The 13,373-nt window shown below is 46.8% G+C and overlaps 1 protein-coding gene across 3 annotated transcripts in view; it reads left to right on the forward strand.

Annotated features, from left to right (window-relative positions):
* Nucleotides 1-13,373, forward strand: part of LRRC3B (leucine rich repeat containing 3B) — a 300,534-nt gene that overhangs the window by 165,472 nt on the left and 121,689 nt on the right. For all 3 annotated transcript variants that reach the window (XM_068234446.1, XM_068234448.1, XM_068234447.1), the window contains exon 2: nucleotides 11,224-11,353. The gene's annotated coding sequence lies outside the window, so the exon portion shown is untranslated. The remainder of the gene's footprint in view (nucleotides 1-11,223; nucleotides 11,354-13,373) is intronic.

The raw sequence follows: 13,373 nt of genomic DNA on the forward strand, positions 1-13,373 counted from the left end.
GCACTACCGTATCTCGGGATGTGTTGAAGGCTGAGGAGTTCCCACAGATGGAGATGGCTGCCCTCACTCACAATGCTCTGCATGCTTGGGGGTTTAAACAGTAGTTTGTATCTGCAGAAAAGAAAGCAAAGTCTGGCACTGCAGTGGTGACATTCATTGCATGATGTACATACAGTGCAGCACTCATTCAGACCAGGCTTGCTCAAATCCGAATTCGGGAGATACACGGATAGTTCTATCCGGATATCTCCCAGTAAAGCTGTGCGTGTGGGGGGTCAATCTTACCTGTATGACGTCTTCTTCGGTTCCGTCCCTGGCGCCTCCCACGATGCGCTCCAAGCGCCGCATGCGCCGGTCACATAACTACAAACACTTCCTCCTTCCGGGTTAAAGGACCGAAGAAGACGTCATACGGGTATGATTGAGGGGCCAGGGAGGGAGATCTGCCCAATGGCAGTTCTTAAGAGCCTGCAGGGAATCCCTCTCCCCAATGTTTACCTGTGAGATAGTGACAAATAATGTTGCTAATCTCAGGGTGACTATAGGGGGGGGCAGAGAACATTGCTGTGGGGACACAGAGGCATGTCATGAGGCAGAGAACATGCCTCTTTGTCCCATCTGCACCCCCCCCCTCCCCACCACGAATCGGCTCGGGTTCTCTTTAATCTGTCACATGATGTAAAGTAGCACTTCCAGGAGGCTTTGAAATAGAAAGCTCTGCTTGAAAACGAAAGAAAGTCCTCCTTAGTATCTACTTGTTAGCAAGGTATTCAGAATAACATATTTTTCATCATGGCGCCCTTTGTAAGTCACTTGGGCCTACTAAATCCTGTAGACTGATATTCTTTATATTTATATATATATTTATCATTCTAATTAAAACCAGGGTTGTGAATCTAATTAGACTGTTCCAACCAATAGTTACTGTTCAGCAACAATAGCTCAGTTAGGAACTGCTATTGTTGTTAAACTGCCATTCTGATCTGGTAAACATGCAATCAGTGGCGTAGCTATGGAGTTGTGGGCCCCGATGCAAGTTCTGCATTGGGGCCCCCCAAGCACTCTATACATAACAATTGATACTCACAACAAAACCTGCCAAGGACAAGTACAGTGTCAGAGGTGCAAGAAGGGGATGGGGAAGAGTTTGTTAATGATTACCACTATTCAAAGTATCTATAGAAGTGATTAGTATGAGCACAGGACCAATAGAGAGCTAATACTGCAGTTGAGGGAGGGTCCCTTGGGGCCCCTCTGGCCCAAGGGCCCAATGCGGTCGCAACCTCTGCACCCCCTATTGCTACGCCACTGCATGCAATAACAGTGACATGTTAAGGAATTTTTCATAGAGTGGTACCTGATCAGTAAATAACATAATTATTTTTATATACAGTGGGTTGCAAAAGTATTCAGCCCCCTTGAAGTTTTCTACATTTTGTCACATTACTGCCACAATCAATTTTATTGGAATTCCACGTGAAAGACCAATACAAAGTGGTGTACATGTGAGAAGTGGATCAAAAATCATACATGATTCCAAATTTTTTTTACAAATCAATAACTGCAAAGTGGGGTGTGCGTAATTATTCGGCCCCCTGAGTCAATACTTTGTAGAACCACCTTTTGCTGCAATTACAATTGCCAGTCTTTTAGGGTATGTCTCTACCAGCTTTGCACATCTAGAGACTGAAAACCTTGCCCATTCTTCTTTGCATAACAGCTCCAGCTCAGTCAGATTAGATGGACAGCGTTTGTGAACAGCAGTTTTCAGATCTTGCCACAGATTCTCGATTGGATTTAGATCTGGACTTTGACTGGGCCATACTAACACATAGATATGTTTTGTTTTAAACCATTCCATTGTTGCCCTGGCTTTATGTTTAGGGTCATTGTCCTGCTGGAAGGTGAACCTCCACCCTAGTCTCAAGTCTTTTGCAGTCTCCAAGAGGTTTTCTTCCAAGTTTTCCCTGTATTTGGCTCCATCCATCTTCCCATCAACTCTGACCAGCTTCCCTGTCCCTGCTGAAGAGATGCACCCCCGAGCATGATGCTGCCACCACATTTGACAGTGGGGATGGTGTGTTCAGAGTGATGTGCAGTGTTAGTTTTCTGCCACACATAGCGTTTTGCATTTTGGCCAAAAAGTTCCATTTTGGTCTCATCTGACCAGAGCACCTTCTTCCACATGGTTGCTGTGTCCCCCACATGGCTTGTGGCAAACTGCAAACTGGACTTCTTATGCTTTCTGTTAACAATGCCTTTCTTTTTGCCACTCTTCCATAAAGGCTAACTTTGTACAGTGCACAACTAATAGTTGTCCTATGGACAGATTCCCCCACCTGAGCTGTAGATATCTGCAGCTCGTCCAGAGTTACCATGGGCCTCTTGACTGCATTTCTGATCAGTGATCTCCTTGTTCGGCCTGTGAGTTTAGGTGGATGGCCTTGTCTTGGTAGGTTTACAGTTGTGCCATACTCCTTCCATTTCTGAATGATCACTTGAACAGTGCTCCGTGGGATGTTCAAGGCTTTGGAAATCTTTTTGTAACCTAAGCCTGCTTTAAATTTCTCAATAACTTGATCCCTGACCTGTCTTAGACCTGTCTTGTGTGTTCTTTGGACTTCACAATGTTGTTGCTCCCAATATTCTCTTAGACAACCCCTGAGGCCCTCACAGAGCAGCTGTGTTTGTACTGACATTAGATTACACACAGGTGCACTCTATTTAGTCATTAGCACTAATCAGGCAATGTCTATAGGCAACTGACTGCACTCAGATCAAAGGGGGCCGAATAATTATGCACACACCACTTTGCAGTTATTTATTTGTAAAAAAAATGTTTGGAATCATGTATGATTTTTGTTCCACTTCTCATGTGTACACCACAGGAATGTTGGTCTTTCATGTGGAATTCCAATAAAATTGATTCATGTTTGTGGCAGTAATGTGACAAAATGTGGAAAACTTCAAGGGGGCCGAATACTTTTGCAACCCACTGTAGATGAATCGCTTTCTCTATAAAAAGAAAAAGAAAAGCTTACCTTATAATCTATGAATGCCTGCTGCCCATTTATGGCAGTCTGGCCACCCCATCCCCATACCATTTAGTGTTGCCACAGGCTGTTGCTATAGCTATAGGAGCCAAATGGTTCATTTTAGAGCCAATTTTTGTCATTTAACAGCTTCTGGGAATGCCAAACTGATGCTCGCCCACCCTTCCATCGCCTAGTTGCTTAATTTCACTTACAGTCACAAGACTTTTAGGTCCTATTTACATTTTAAGTGTTGCGTTGAGTTGCTTCTTGTTGCATCCCATTTGCCAAAATGTACCGCTGGTGGTAGTGCAGAGATTATAGACGGGAACTCTAGTGCCTGGAACCATTAGTAGGTGAGTCTGTGCGCACTGCCTTTATCCCTCCCTGCTGTGCTCTGTAATAGTGCGGGGAGGACAGGGGATGCTGCGGGGGGATACAAATGCGACAGGAGTGCGGAGATGGCACACTACAGGAGGGAGGGCTGAGGACAGTGACAAGGATTAGCTTCTGGCCTTGTTGTGCTCCAGCAGCTGGCTGTGGTCACCAGTGTAAAGGAGAAAAGGTGGCCAACCACAGCGGTGTGGGAGGGGAAAACAGGAGGGATAGAGGCTTCAGCCAATTAGGCTGAATTAGCATGTAATGCAACTTCCCTTCTACGGCAGTGTACGAGATGAGATCCAGGGGGCATGGGGAATCAATATCTTTTAGGAAAAAAGAGAGATTGATTTTAAACTTTTGAATTGCCTGGTTAGCATCCTTTTTACTTGTATAACAGCTACTAATAGTGAATTGATTTTAGATGTTATGCCTAACAATTACTCTTTAAGCTGCTCTTGACTTGTATTCATTGCCTGGGATAGCTTTGGGTGTACTTATCTGTATTTTCTCCTGTTGTGGCTTTTGACTTGCTTACCTCAACTTCATATTGGATTGCTGCCTGGACCGACCTTTGCTTGTGTATGACCAAAAATACGTTTGCTTCCTGAAACCTTTTGCCTTGCTTACCGATCTCCTGTGTGTAACCCTTGGCTTACTTCTTGACTATGAATTTGTATGCTCCTTGGGATACGTTTCTTGGCTTATCGATCCCCTGTGTATGACCCTTTGATTGCTCTTGGACTTTGAGTTGGATTTTTCCATGTTAAAGTATACCAGAGATCAAAAATCTAAAGAATTGATATTTATCCGGGGCTTCCTCCAGTCCCATAAACACGTGCGAGTCCCATGCAGTCCTCCCGCGGTCTGCCGTTTAGCTGTGATCAGCCCAGGTAACAGGACTGACGCGACTGAGCCAGTTACTGGGGCTGATCACGGCTGAACGTCAGACCGCGGGAGGATTTAGAAATATCTGATCTCTGGTTTTCCTGACTCTCATGTGACTCCTGGTTTGAACTCAGCTTATTTGGACATTGCTTAGGAGTTTTCTGGTACTGCATTGATTTCCAAACTTCAGCATTGATATCTTGTGCAGTTAAAGGCCTCGGTGTAACTGAGTGTTGGAGTGACACACCATGAGATCGCTGGAGCCTTGCCTGCCTGCGTGGACATGGGACAAGTGGTACCTTTATTGCATTGTGATGTGACATCACCCTTAAACGCATTGTAAAGCACAGGCATGAGCTTCCGAACTCCGCGGAAGCTAATTTTCCGAAATTCCAGCTGAATTGGGGTTTCCGCATTGTACCGCGGAACGCGGAAATTATAAAACGGTAATCGGAATATGCGGAATACCGTCAATTCGGAATCTGAGTTTTATGCAAATTCTTATGCAAATATATACATCTTGAAAATGGTCCAATCAATTTAAACCTGTGTTAAAATGATTTGTTTCGTTTTCAAACTCCATACATTTGCATAGATTTGAATAATTTCAGAAAAATTTGCATCTCATTGATCATCCCTAGTAAGTAATCATCACACATTATAAAATAAGAAATATATCAGTATAAAAGATAGGGAAAAAAAACTATTAACAACATAACACAGTTATCTGTAGAAAAATAACATGTGTTAAAGGGATACTGTAGTGGGGTCGGGGGAAAATGAGTTGAAGTTACCCGGGGCTTCTAATGGTCCCCCGCAGACATCCTGTGCCCAGGCAGCCACTCACCAATGCTCTGGCCCCGCTTCCGGGTCACTTCTGGAATTTCAGACTTTAAACCACTGTGCCTGCGTAGCCCTTTCCTCGCTCCCACTGATGTCAACAGGAGCGTACTGTACAGGCCCAGTATGGTCTGTGACTGCACAGTACGCTCCTGGTGACTAGTGTTGGGCGAACACCTGGATGTTCGGGTTCGGGCCGAACAGGCCGAACATGGGCCAGATGTTCGGCATGTTCGGCCCGAACGCCGAACTCAATGGAAGTCAATGGGACCCCCGAACGAGCCCATTTTGGGGTCGCAGGCATAAGGGGGGAACATGCCCCGATCGCGGGGGGGTCGGAAATTCCCCCCACCCCCTCCGCTAGCGCTCCCCCCTCTGCCCGCTTCCCCATAAAAAAAGTTTCAGGCAAGTTAAATAGTACCTGGTAGCTGGCACTGGCAGTGGAGTGAGGAGGAGGAGGAGTCCGAGTAGCAGAGTGACGCGTTGAGGCCGGGCAGCGGGCGGTTCAGCGGTAGTACCCTTGTGGTACTTCCGCCCTTTCTCTGACCTCACGTCCTCTACGTGATGACGCATACGAGGGTACGCGTGACGCGTACCCTCGTATGCAGAGGACGTGAGGTCAGAGAAAGGGCGGAAGTACCACAAGGGTACTACCGCTGAACCGCCCGCTGCCCGGCCTCACTCTGCTACTCGGACTCCTCCTCCTCCTCCTCACTCCACTGCCAGTGCCAGCCACCAGGTACTATTTACCTTGCCTTAAACTTTTTTTATGGGGAAGCGGGCAGAGGGGGGAGCGCTAGCGGAGGGGGTGGGGGGAATTTCCGACCCCCCCCCCCCCCCGCGATCGGGGCATGCTCCCCCCTTATGCCTGCGACCCCATAGGGGGGCCGTATTGCGGCATGTTCGGGCGAACAGGGCCCTGTTCGGCCGAACAGGGGCCCTGTTCGGCCCTGTTCGGCGGGCATTGAAAAGTTCAGGCGAACCCGAACTAAAAAGGCCGAACACCATCAGGTGTTCGGCCGAACTCGAACATCACCCGAACAGGGTGATGTTCTGCAGAACCCGAACAGTGGCGAACACTGTTCGCCCAACACTACTGGTGACATCAGAGGGAGCGAGGACACGGCAACGCAGGCAAAGTGGTTTTCAGACTTTAATGTCTGAAATTCCAGAAGTGAACTGGAGGCAGGGCCGGAGCATCGGTGAGTGGCTGGCTGCGTGGGCACAGGATGCCTGCGGGGGACCATTAAAAGCCCTGGGTAAGTTTAACTTATTTTCCCCCGACTATGGGTGGCGAATCGAACTTCCGGAAAAGTTCACGGTTCTCTGTAATCGCGAACCCCAGAAGTTCGCCGGGAACCGTTCGGCGGCGAACTGTTCGGGCCCTCTCTACTAATTACATAATTTGTAGTTGGAAAGGGAATGCAAGGTAAAATGATCCACTTGACAACAATAAGGAAATGAAGAACTCATCTGCTAATGATTGTTTCCACTGAGTAAGAAACCTCAGGAGCTCAGTAATGATTCTACTACAACAAAGACTCTTAGAAACTAATATTGACTTTATTGTGCACCTTAGAACCATAAAAATGTTAATAACATTTCTCCTGATAATCTGTCAGGAGAACTCCCAGACCTGCATGTGAGGATCTGCTCGGCTGCCTGCGCAGGCAGGCAGCTTTTTGACCACTGTTCAGGTCTGCATTCTGCAGGTCTCTGGAAGAGAGACCTTTTGTCAGTTTTGCAGCTTGCTGCTGAGGAATTTGCATACGTTTGTCATGCAGATTGCCTAGCCACATCCTTTGTAGGCTTGCTCTATAAATACCATGTGATATCACAGACCTGGGCTGGTCATAAGGGTTAGTCCTGTGAAACACTCCTGGAGTGTCAGCCTTGCTCATTGTTTAAAGATTAGCTAGAGTAATTCCTGGGACTGCACTAGGCAGGTTCCCTAGTGCAGTTAGGATTGCATATCTGTTTTGTGTGTCTGTTGCGATTGTCCTGTCCCAGCGGTGGTCGACAGGAAGTCGTTCTGATCTTTGTTCTTGGAGTATAGCTGGAGCAGCGGTTGCTACCAGCTATCTCATCTGATCTGTATTGCCTGGATCGCACTCGCCTTGCGCTAGTGCTGTGGATCCGTCTGATCTCCATCTCTCTTTGTATACTTGGATCGCACTTGCTCTGGCGGAAAGAGCAGTGGATCCAGCTCGCTCTGTTTCTATACTTGGATCGCACTCGCTCTAGCGGAAAGAGCAGTGGATCGTATCTCTCACTTATTCCTGTTTTCGTGTATCTGTCTTGTCTGCTACGAACGCTTGCTGGAGGCTCAGTGAGGTAACCGTTAAGCAAGCGCTCGCGTCCTCTGTTTCATGTTTGTCTGTCGGTGGTTAGTTAGGCGTGCTTGTCACTGTTGTGCTTAACACGCGGAGACCGCGCATAAACGCGTGCACTGTTGCGAATGAGTGCGTTGTTCGCGTTTAGTTAGCGTTTGTTATTTTCCTTATCTTCTCATTGTATGATTTGCTGTGCCTTTGCTACTCTCGTGCTCTGCCTTGCTGTAGCCTTGTGTCACCTCTGGCAATCGCCTCTCCTCTTGCGTTCCTACTTCATATCTGCTGTTGTGTATGCATCGTCGCGGGTTGGCGACTAGTTTGGTGCACACACATACAATCTGTCCCTTTGCTCAATCTCATTCGCAATCACTTCTCTTGAGATTGCGTTCTCACTCGGTTTCCTTTGTTGTGTGTCCGCCGTCGCAGGGTGGTGGCCAGATTGGTGGACATACATACATTCCTCATCTGTGCTTATTCAGTCTTGTGTCGCTTTTAGCAATCGCCATCTCTGGCGATTGCCTTCTCACCTGTTCTTCATGGTTGTGTGTTCATCGTCGCAGGGTGGCGACTAGATTGGTGAACACACATACCCTCTGTCACTTTGATCTCTCTCTTTCAGGGCTATCTTGCTCAGCGTTTCTTCCCTTCGAGCAAATCCTGTCTTGCGTCTGTGGCAGGGCAGAGGAGCTGTTCCTCTGCACTCAACAGCTCCACCTGCCGACAGGAATTTACCTCTACAGGTGCATTGCACCTTTTGCTGGGTTCCCTCAAATTACACGCTTGTGGAGGATTTCCGCAGTGTCAGCGCACGTCTTGTGCGCTGATCACGGAGAGAATTCCACAATCGTTACACTGCATTAAAATGTACCAGAGGCGAAATGTGACATGATGAGATAAACATGTGTATGTACAGTGCAAAACATATTAATAACCAGGCTGTTTTACTTTTTTTATTTTGATGCCTGAAAGAGTTAATTTGTAGGCATGGAAGTTAAAGCTTCTGTCTTGTCAGTACCTTGTCGGGAATATAGTAAACATCACCGAAAAGTAAATTATAGCCATAAAAAGTCTTCCTGCCAGAATACAACTTCTAAGGCAGCCCCGTTTCTTGCCCCGTGCGGAGCGTGCCGCCGCCCGGGGCGCTGTTGGGAGGGGGGCGCTATAATGGAGGGGGGAGCCGGAGCCGCGGGGAGGGCAGCCCGACCTCTCCCTCCCTCTCCTCTCCCGGGCGCCCTCCGTGCTCCCCCCTCAGATGCAGAGTTCCTAAGCAGCAGGGAAGCGCTGTTTACAACTCACCGGCTGCCTGGCTCCAAGCGCTGCTCTGTCGCCGCTGGTCTCCTCTCTCTGTATACATACTGATACACGCTGCTTCCGGCTACAGGAAGCAGCGTGTATCAGTATGTATACAGAGGAGACCAGCGGCGAGAGAGCAGCGCTTGGAGCCAGGCAGCCGGTGAGTTGTAAACAGCGCTTCCCTGCTGCTTAGGAACTCTGCATCTGAGGGGGGAGCACGGAGGGCGCCCGGGAGAGGAGAGGGAGGGAGAGGTCGGGCTGCCCTCCCTGCGGCCCCCCCCCTCCATTATTGGGGGCATCTACCTATCTAACCTATTCTGGGGGCACCTACCTAATCTAACCTACGCTGGGGGGCACCTACCTATCTAACCTACACTGGGGGGCACCTACCTAATCTAACCTACGCTGGGGGGCAGCTACCTATCTAACCTATACTGGGGGCAGCTACCTAATCTAACCTACGCTGGGGGGCAGCTACCTATCTAACCTACACTGGGGGGCACCTACCTAATCTAACCTACACTGGGGGGCAGCTACCTATCTAACCTACACTGGGGGGCAGCTACCTAATATAACCAACACTGGGGGGGCAGCTACCTATCTAACCTACACTGGGGGGCAGCTACCTAATCTAACCTACGCTGGGGGGCACCTACCTATCTAACCTACACTGGGGGGCACCTACCTAATCTAACCTACGCTGGGGGGCAGCTATCTATCTAACCTATACTGGGGGCAGCTACCTAATCTAACCTACGCTGGGGGGCAGCTACCTATCTAACCTACACTGGGGGGCACCTACCTAATCTAACCTACACTGGGGGGCAGCTACCTATCTAACCTACACTGGGGGGCACCTACCTAATCTAACCTACACTGGGGGGCACCTACTTAATCTAACCTACACTGGGGGGCAGCTACCTAATATAACCAACACTGGGGGGCACCTACTTAATCTAACCTACACTGGGGGGCAGCTACCTAATATAACCAACACTGGGGGGGCAGCTACCTATCTAACCTACACTGGGGGGCAGCTACCTAATCTAACCTATACTGGGGGGCAGCTACCTATCTAACCTATACTGGGGGGCACCTACCTAACCTATACTGGGGGGCACCTACCTAACCTATACTGGGGGGGCAGCTACCTTATCTAACCTATACTGGGGGGCAGCTACCTAATCTAACCTATTCTGGGGGGCACCTGTCTAATCTAACCTATACTGAGAGGCACCTACCTATCTAACCTAGGGGGGGGGGGGCGCAATTTTTACACCCTCGCCCTGGGTGCATTTTAGCCTAGAAACTGCACTGTTCTAAGGGTAGGGAGAGATACAATACATGATCTTGTTGTGACTCTGGGACACTTAATAGACTGCTACTGATTAGAGACAGTAAAACATTCAACCTGCTTTGCACATGTTTAAATATAAAAGCTGCTTGGAGGAGATGAGTCCGCCACTGCCTCCTCATGTTTTAAACTTTTTAGATACTTTTATCCTTTTGGCGCCTCTGTATCCATACTACACTATATCAAGTCCACCCCTGGTGGAGGGGTGTCAGCCCCTTTTTTTCCTCATCTACAGAGAGTGACTTCTTAATCCTGAGTGGGGTCTCAGGATTAAGAATCTCCCCACCTGCCTATACAGTGGTTGCTTTTGAGGTAACCTTGCTTTGTGAGTATAGCTTATTACTCAATCATACTTCATTTCAACTACCAGTACATAATACACTATGGGCTTGATTCACTAACCGGCGCTAAGTGTTAGCGCCGGAGTAAAAAAGAGTTTTCCGGCGCTAAGCTGGTTAGTGTGCCTTATCTGAGGTTAGTGTGCCTTATCTGAGTTAGTGTGCCTTATCTGAACTTAGTGCCCCTTAAGTAGCTTTGTGCACACTAAATAGCTTTGTGCACACTAAAAGATGCACAAAGCTACATCGCACACTGCAGATAAGGCACACTAACCTCAGATAAGGCACACTAACCTCAGATAAGGCACACTAACCTCAGATAAGGCACACTACCTCAGATAAGGCACACTAACCTCAGATAAGGTTAGCGCTGTAGTTTGTGCCCACTAAGTGATAAGGCACACTAACCGGCTTAGTGCCGGTTAGTGAATCAAGCCCTATATTTGGCTCTTGGTGTCCCGACTTTGTGTAAACATTGAACAGGTAGCTATAATTTTGACACATATTTTCACCTCATGTACACTTTAAAACAGGTTGTGTCATGCATTATAGGAGTGAAAAATACTTTCTGATGAGACTTTTTCCTCAAATACTCTTGCATTGTATTTAAAATGCCAACCAGTAGCCTGCTTATAACAACACCAGAAATGTATCAGGTAGCTAACTAACACACCTTGTTCTCTTACCAAAAGAATGAACTCATTTTATGATGAGCCAGCAGATAAGTCTGTCTACCAACTAGTGTTGACTGTATCTTTTTCCTTCAGATCCCCTGAGGACAAATCGGCCGTGAGTCTTCTGATATGGACAAGCGAGGCCAATTATGTAACCACACAACGGCTAATTACAGGCAGAAAACGGAAGTGTAGTCCTTCAGTAAGCAGCATCTGCAGCACGGTAATAAAAACAATTCAATGACATAGATGCATCTTCTCTGTTCTTGTCACTCCTGCAGTGCATTTCCTAAGTTTTACATTTAATCACTTGAATGCTATTATATTGAACGCATGGTGTGCGTGCTTTACAATTTGGGTGGTATCCCTGGGATAAAGATTATGGTGGAAGCAAATCTTGACGCAGTCATGCTTATATTACTGATTTAATTCATTGAGACAATTAGGATTGAGGCAGACATAGTCAATCAAATGCAGTGAATTATTCCTGTCTACCTGATATGGATTGTTTACAACCATTGCACTTTGCCCCATTTATTATTAGATCAGATATCGATTTGATCAAACATCATCTACCCTACTGCTGCCACCAAGTTTGTAGTGTACTATTCAATGCAGTGAAAAGCTAAAGCAGACATTGCTCAAATACTGCGATGTCAATGCTCACGAACAATTTGAACCTGAGGAAGAGGAAGCCCTGGATAAGTATCAAACCTTTAATTTACGAGGTTTCTGGTACACTTTAAGTATTGCACCTGTTTGAGTCCCCCCCCCCCCCTCCTCTTCACATCACTGGCTGCTTTATGCAGTACAGAGCTAAAACAGCCATCACTCAAGTACTGCTCACTTTTGAGGCCTCCCCATGGCATACGTATAAGTACGCCACCACTGAGTTGGGTGCAGGGTGAGCCAAATGACTGCTCACCCAGCTGCTGCTCCCCGGCAGCATTAAATACTATTCCCTCTCCGAGTCATTGCAACTTAGAGGGAGGAGTCATTTGGGGTCCGGTGATTACTGGAACCCTGAATTACCCTTCTGCACCCCGCACACTATAGCATTACTGTGCTATAGCGGCGCCCAGCTTCGGCGTTGAGCACCAAAACCACCTGCCTCGCCCCCCCATGGTCCATGCTGTGAAATGAATTACAAACAGTATTCATTTATCACCCACATACTAAATTCTGTACATGAACCACCACCTGAATTATTCAATGCTCATTATAGATTTTCTTCCTTTCCGTACTAAGCAAAATGTATATATGTACTTTTGACCCAAGAAAAAATCCTACATTTTTCAATATCAGATAGGCCTGGTGGACATTTGTCAAGCGTAATCGGACACATTTGTTATAGTTCCATCATTTTAAAGAGGTCACTGGGAGATGTTTTTTTATCTATTGATCTTCGTGTGATGGATTTCTGTACAATTCATCCTCTCAAACCTCTGTTTTCTGTTGTCACTGCCCTGTCATTATCACTCTCATCCCTGACAATCACTTGAAAAGATTCCTTAACTGACCCCCTTAATTGCAGCTGTCAGAGGAGAAGCAATCGTGGTGGCTTTTCTGTTTTTTTTCCCATAGCACCAAAGAGGATTCTAATGCAGTATATAAGTGATCCGTACATTTTATTCTGGACCTAGCTTGTCATTAACGCCTATCACACTTGACATGGAAATTGGCCGCTAGCCATTTTAAACTATCAGCAATTTCTGATAAGAAAGAGACATTTTAGTCAATGCACATCACATTCCATATTAATATATTGTGCAATTTAACCCATTTTAAATAGATGAATTATCTATTATCTTTAGAAAATCTCAATTGTTATATGGGGCCATTTTCCAATTAAAAATTGTTTTTGACATATGCATGTTTAGAAGGACTGACATTTTCTGACAGATGGTCATATCATGCAAGCGACCTTTATGCAAGAACCTTACCTACTCTCACTAGAGTGTGAAATAAATCCATTATATCCTAAATAAACCTATAATGGAACAAGGCTACAAATAATGAGGTTGATAAGGGAAATCTACAGATGTTAAGTGGGGAGAAGAATACTTGTTCCATAGAGGAAATAGCGTACGTATGGGTACACTGCCAGTGAACTGGGTGCAGGGTAAGTGGTATGGAATATCAATGGGACAGCGACATGTGATACACGGACCCCACTATCCCTCCCAACTGACTCCAGGGTAGAGTGGGAAGTCTCACAGTGTAGCTTATGCCTCCCGCTGCCT

Source organism: Hyperolius riggenbachi, chromosome 5 (assembly GCF_040937935.1).
Source record: "Hyperolius riggenbachi isolate aHypRig1 chromosome 5, aHypRig1.pri, whole genome shotgun sequence".
Taxonomy (NCBI): Eukaryota; Metazoa; Chordata; class Amphibia; order Anura; family Hyperoliidae; genus Hyperolius; species Hyperolius riggenbachi.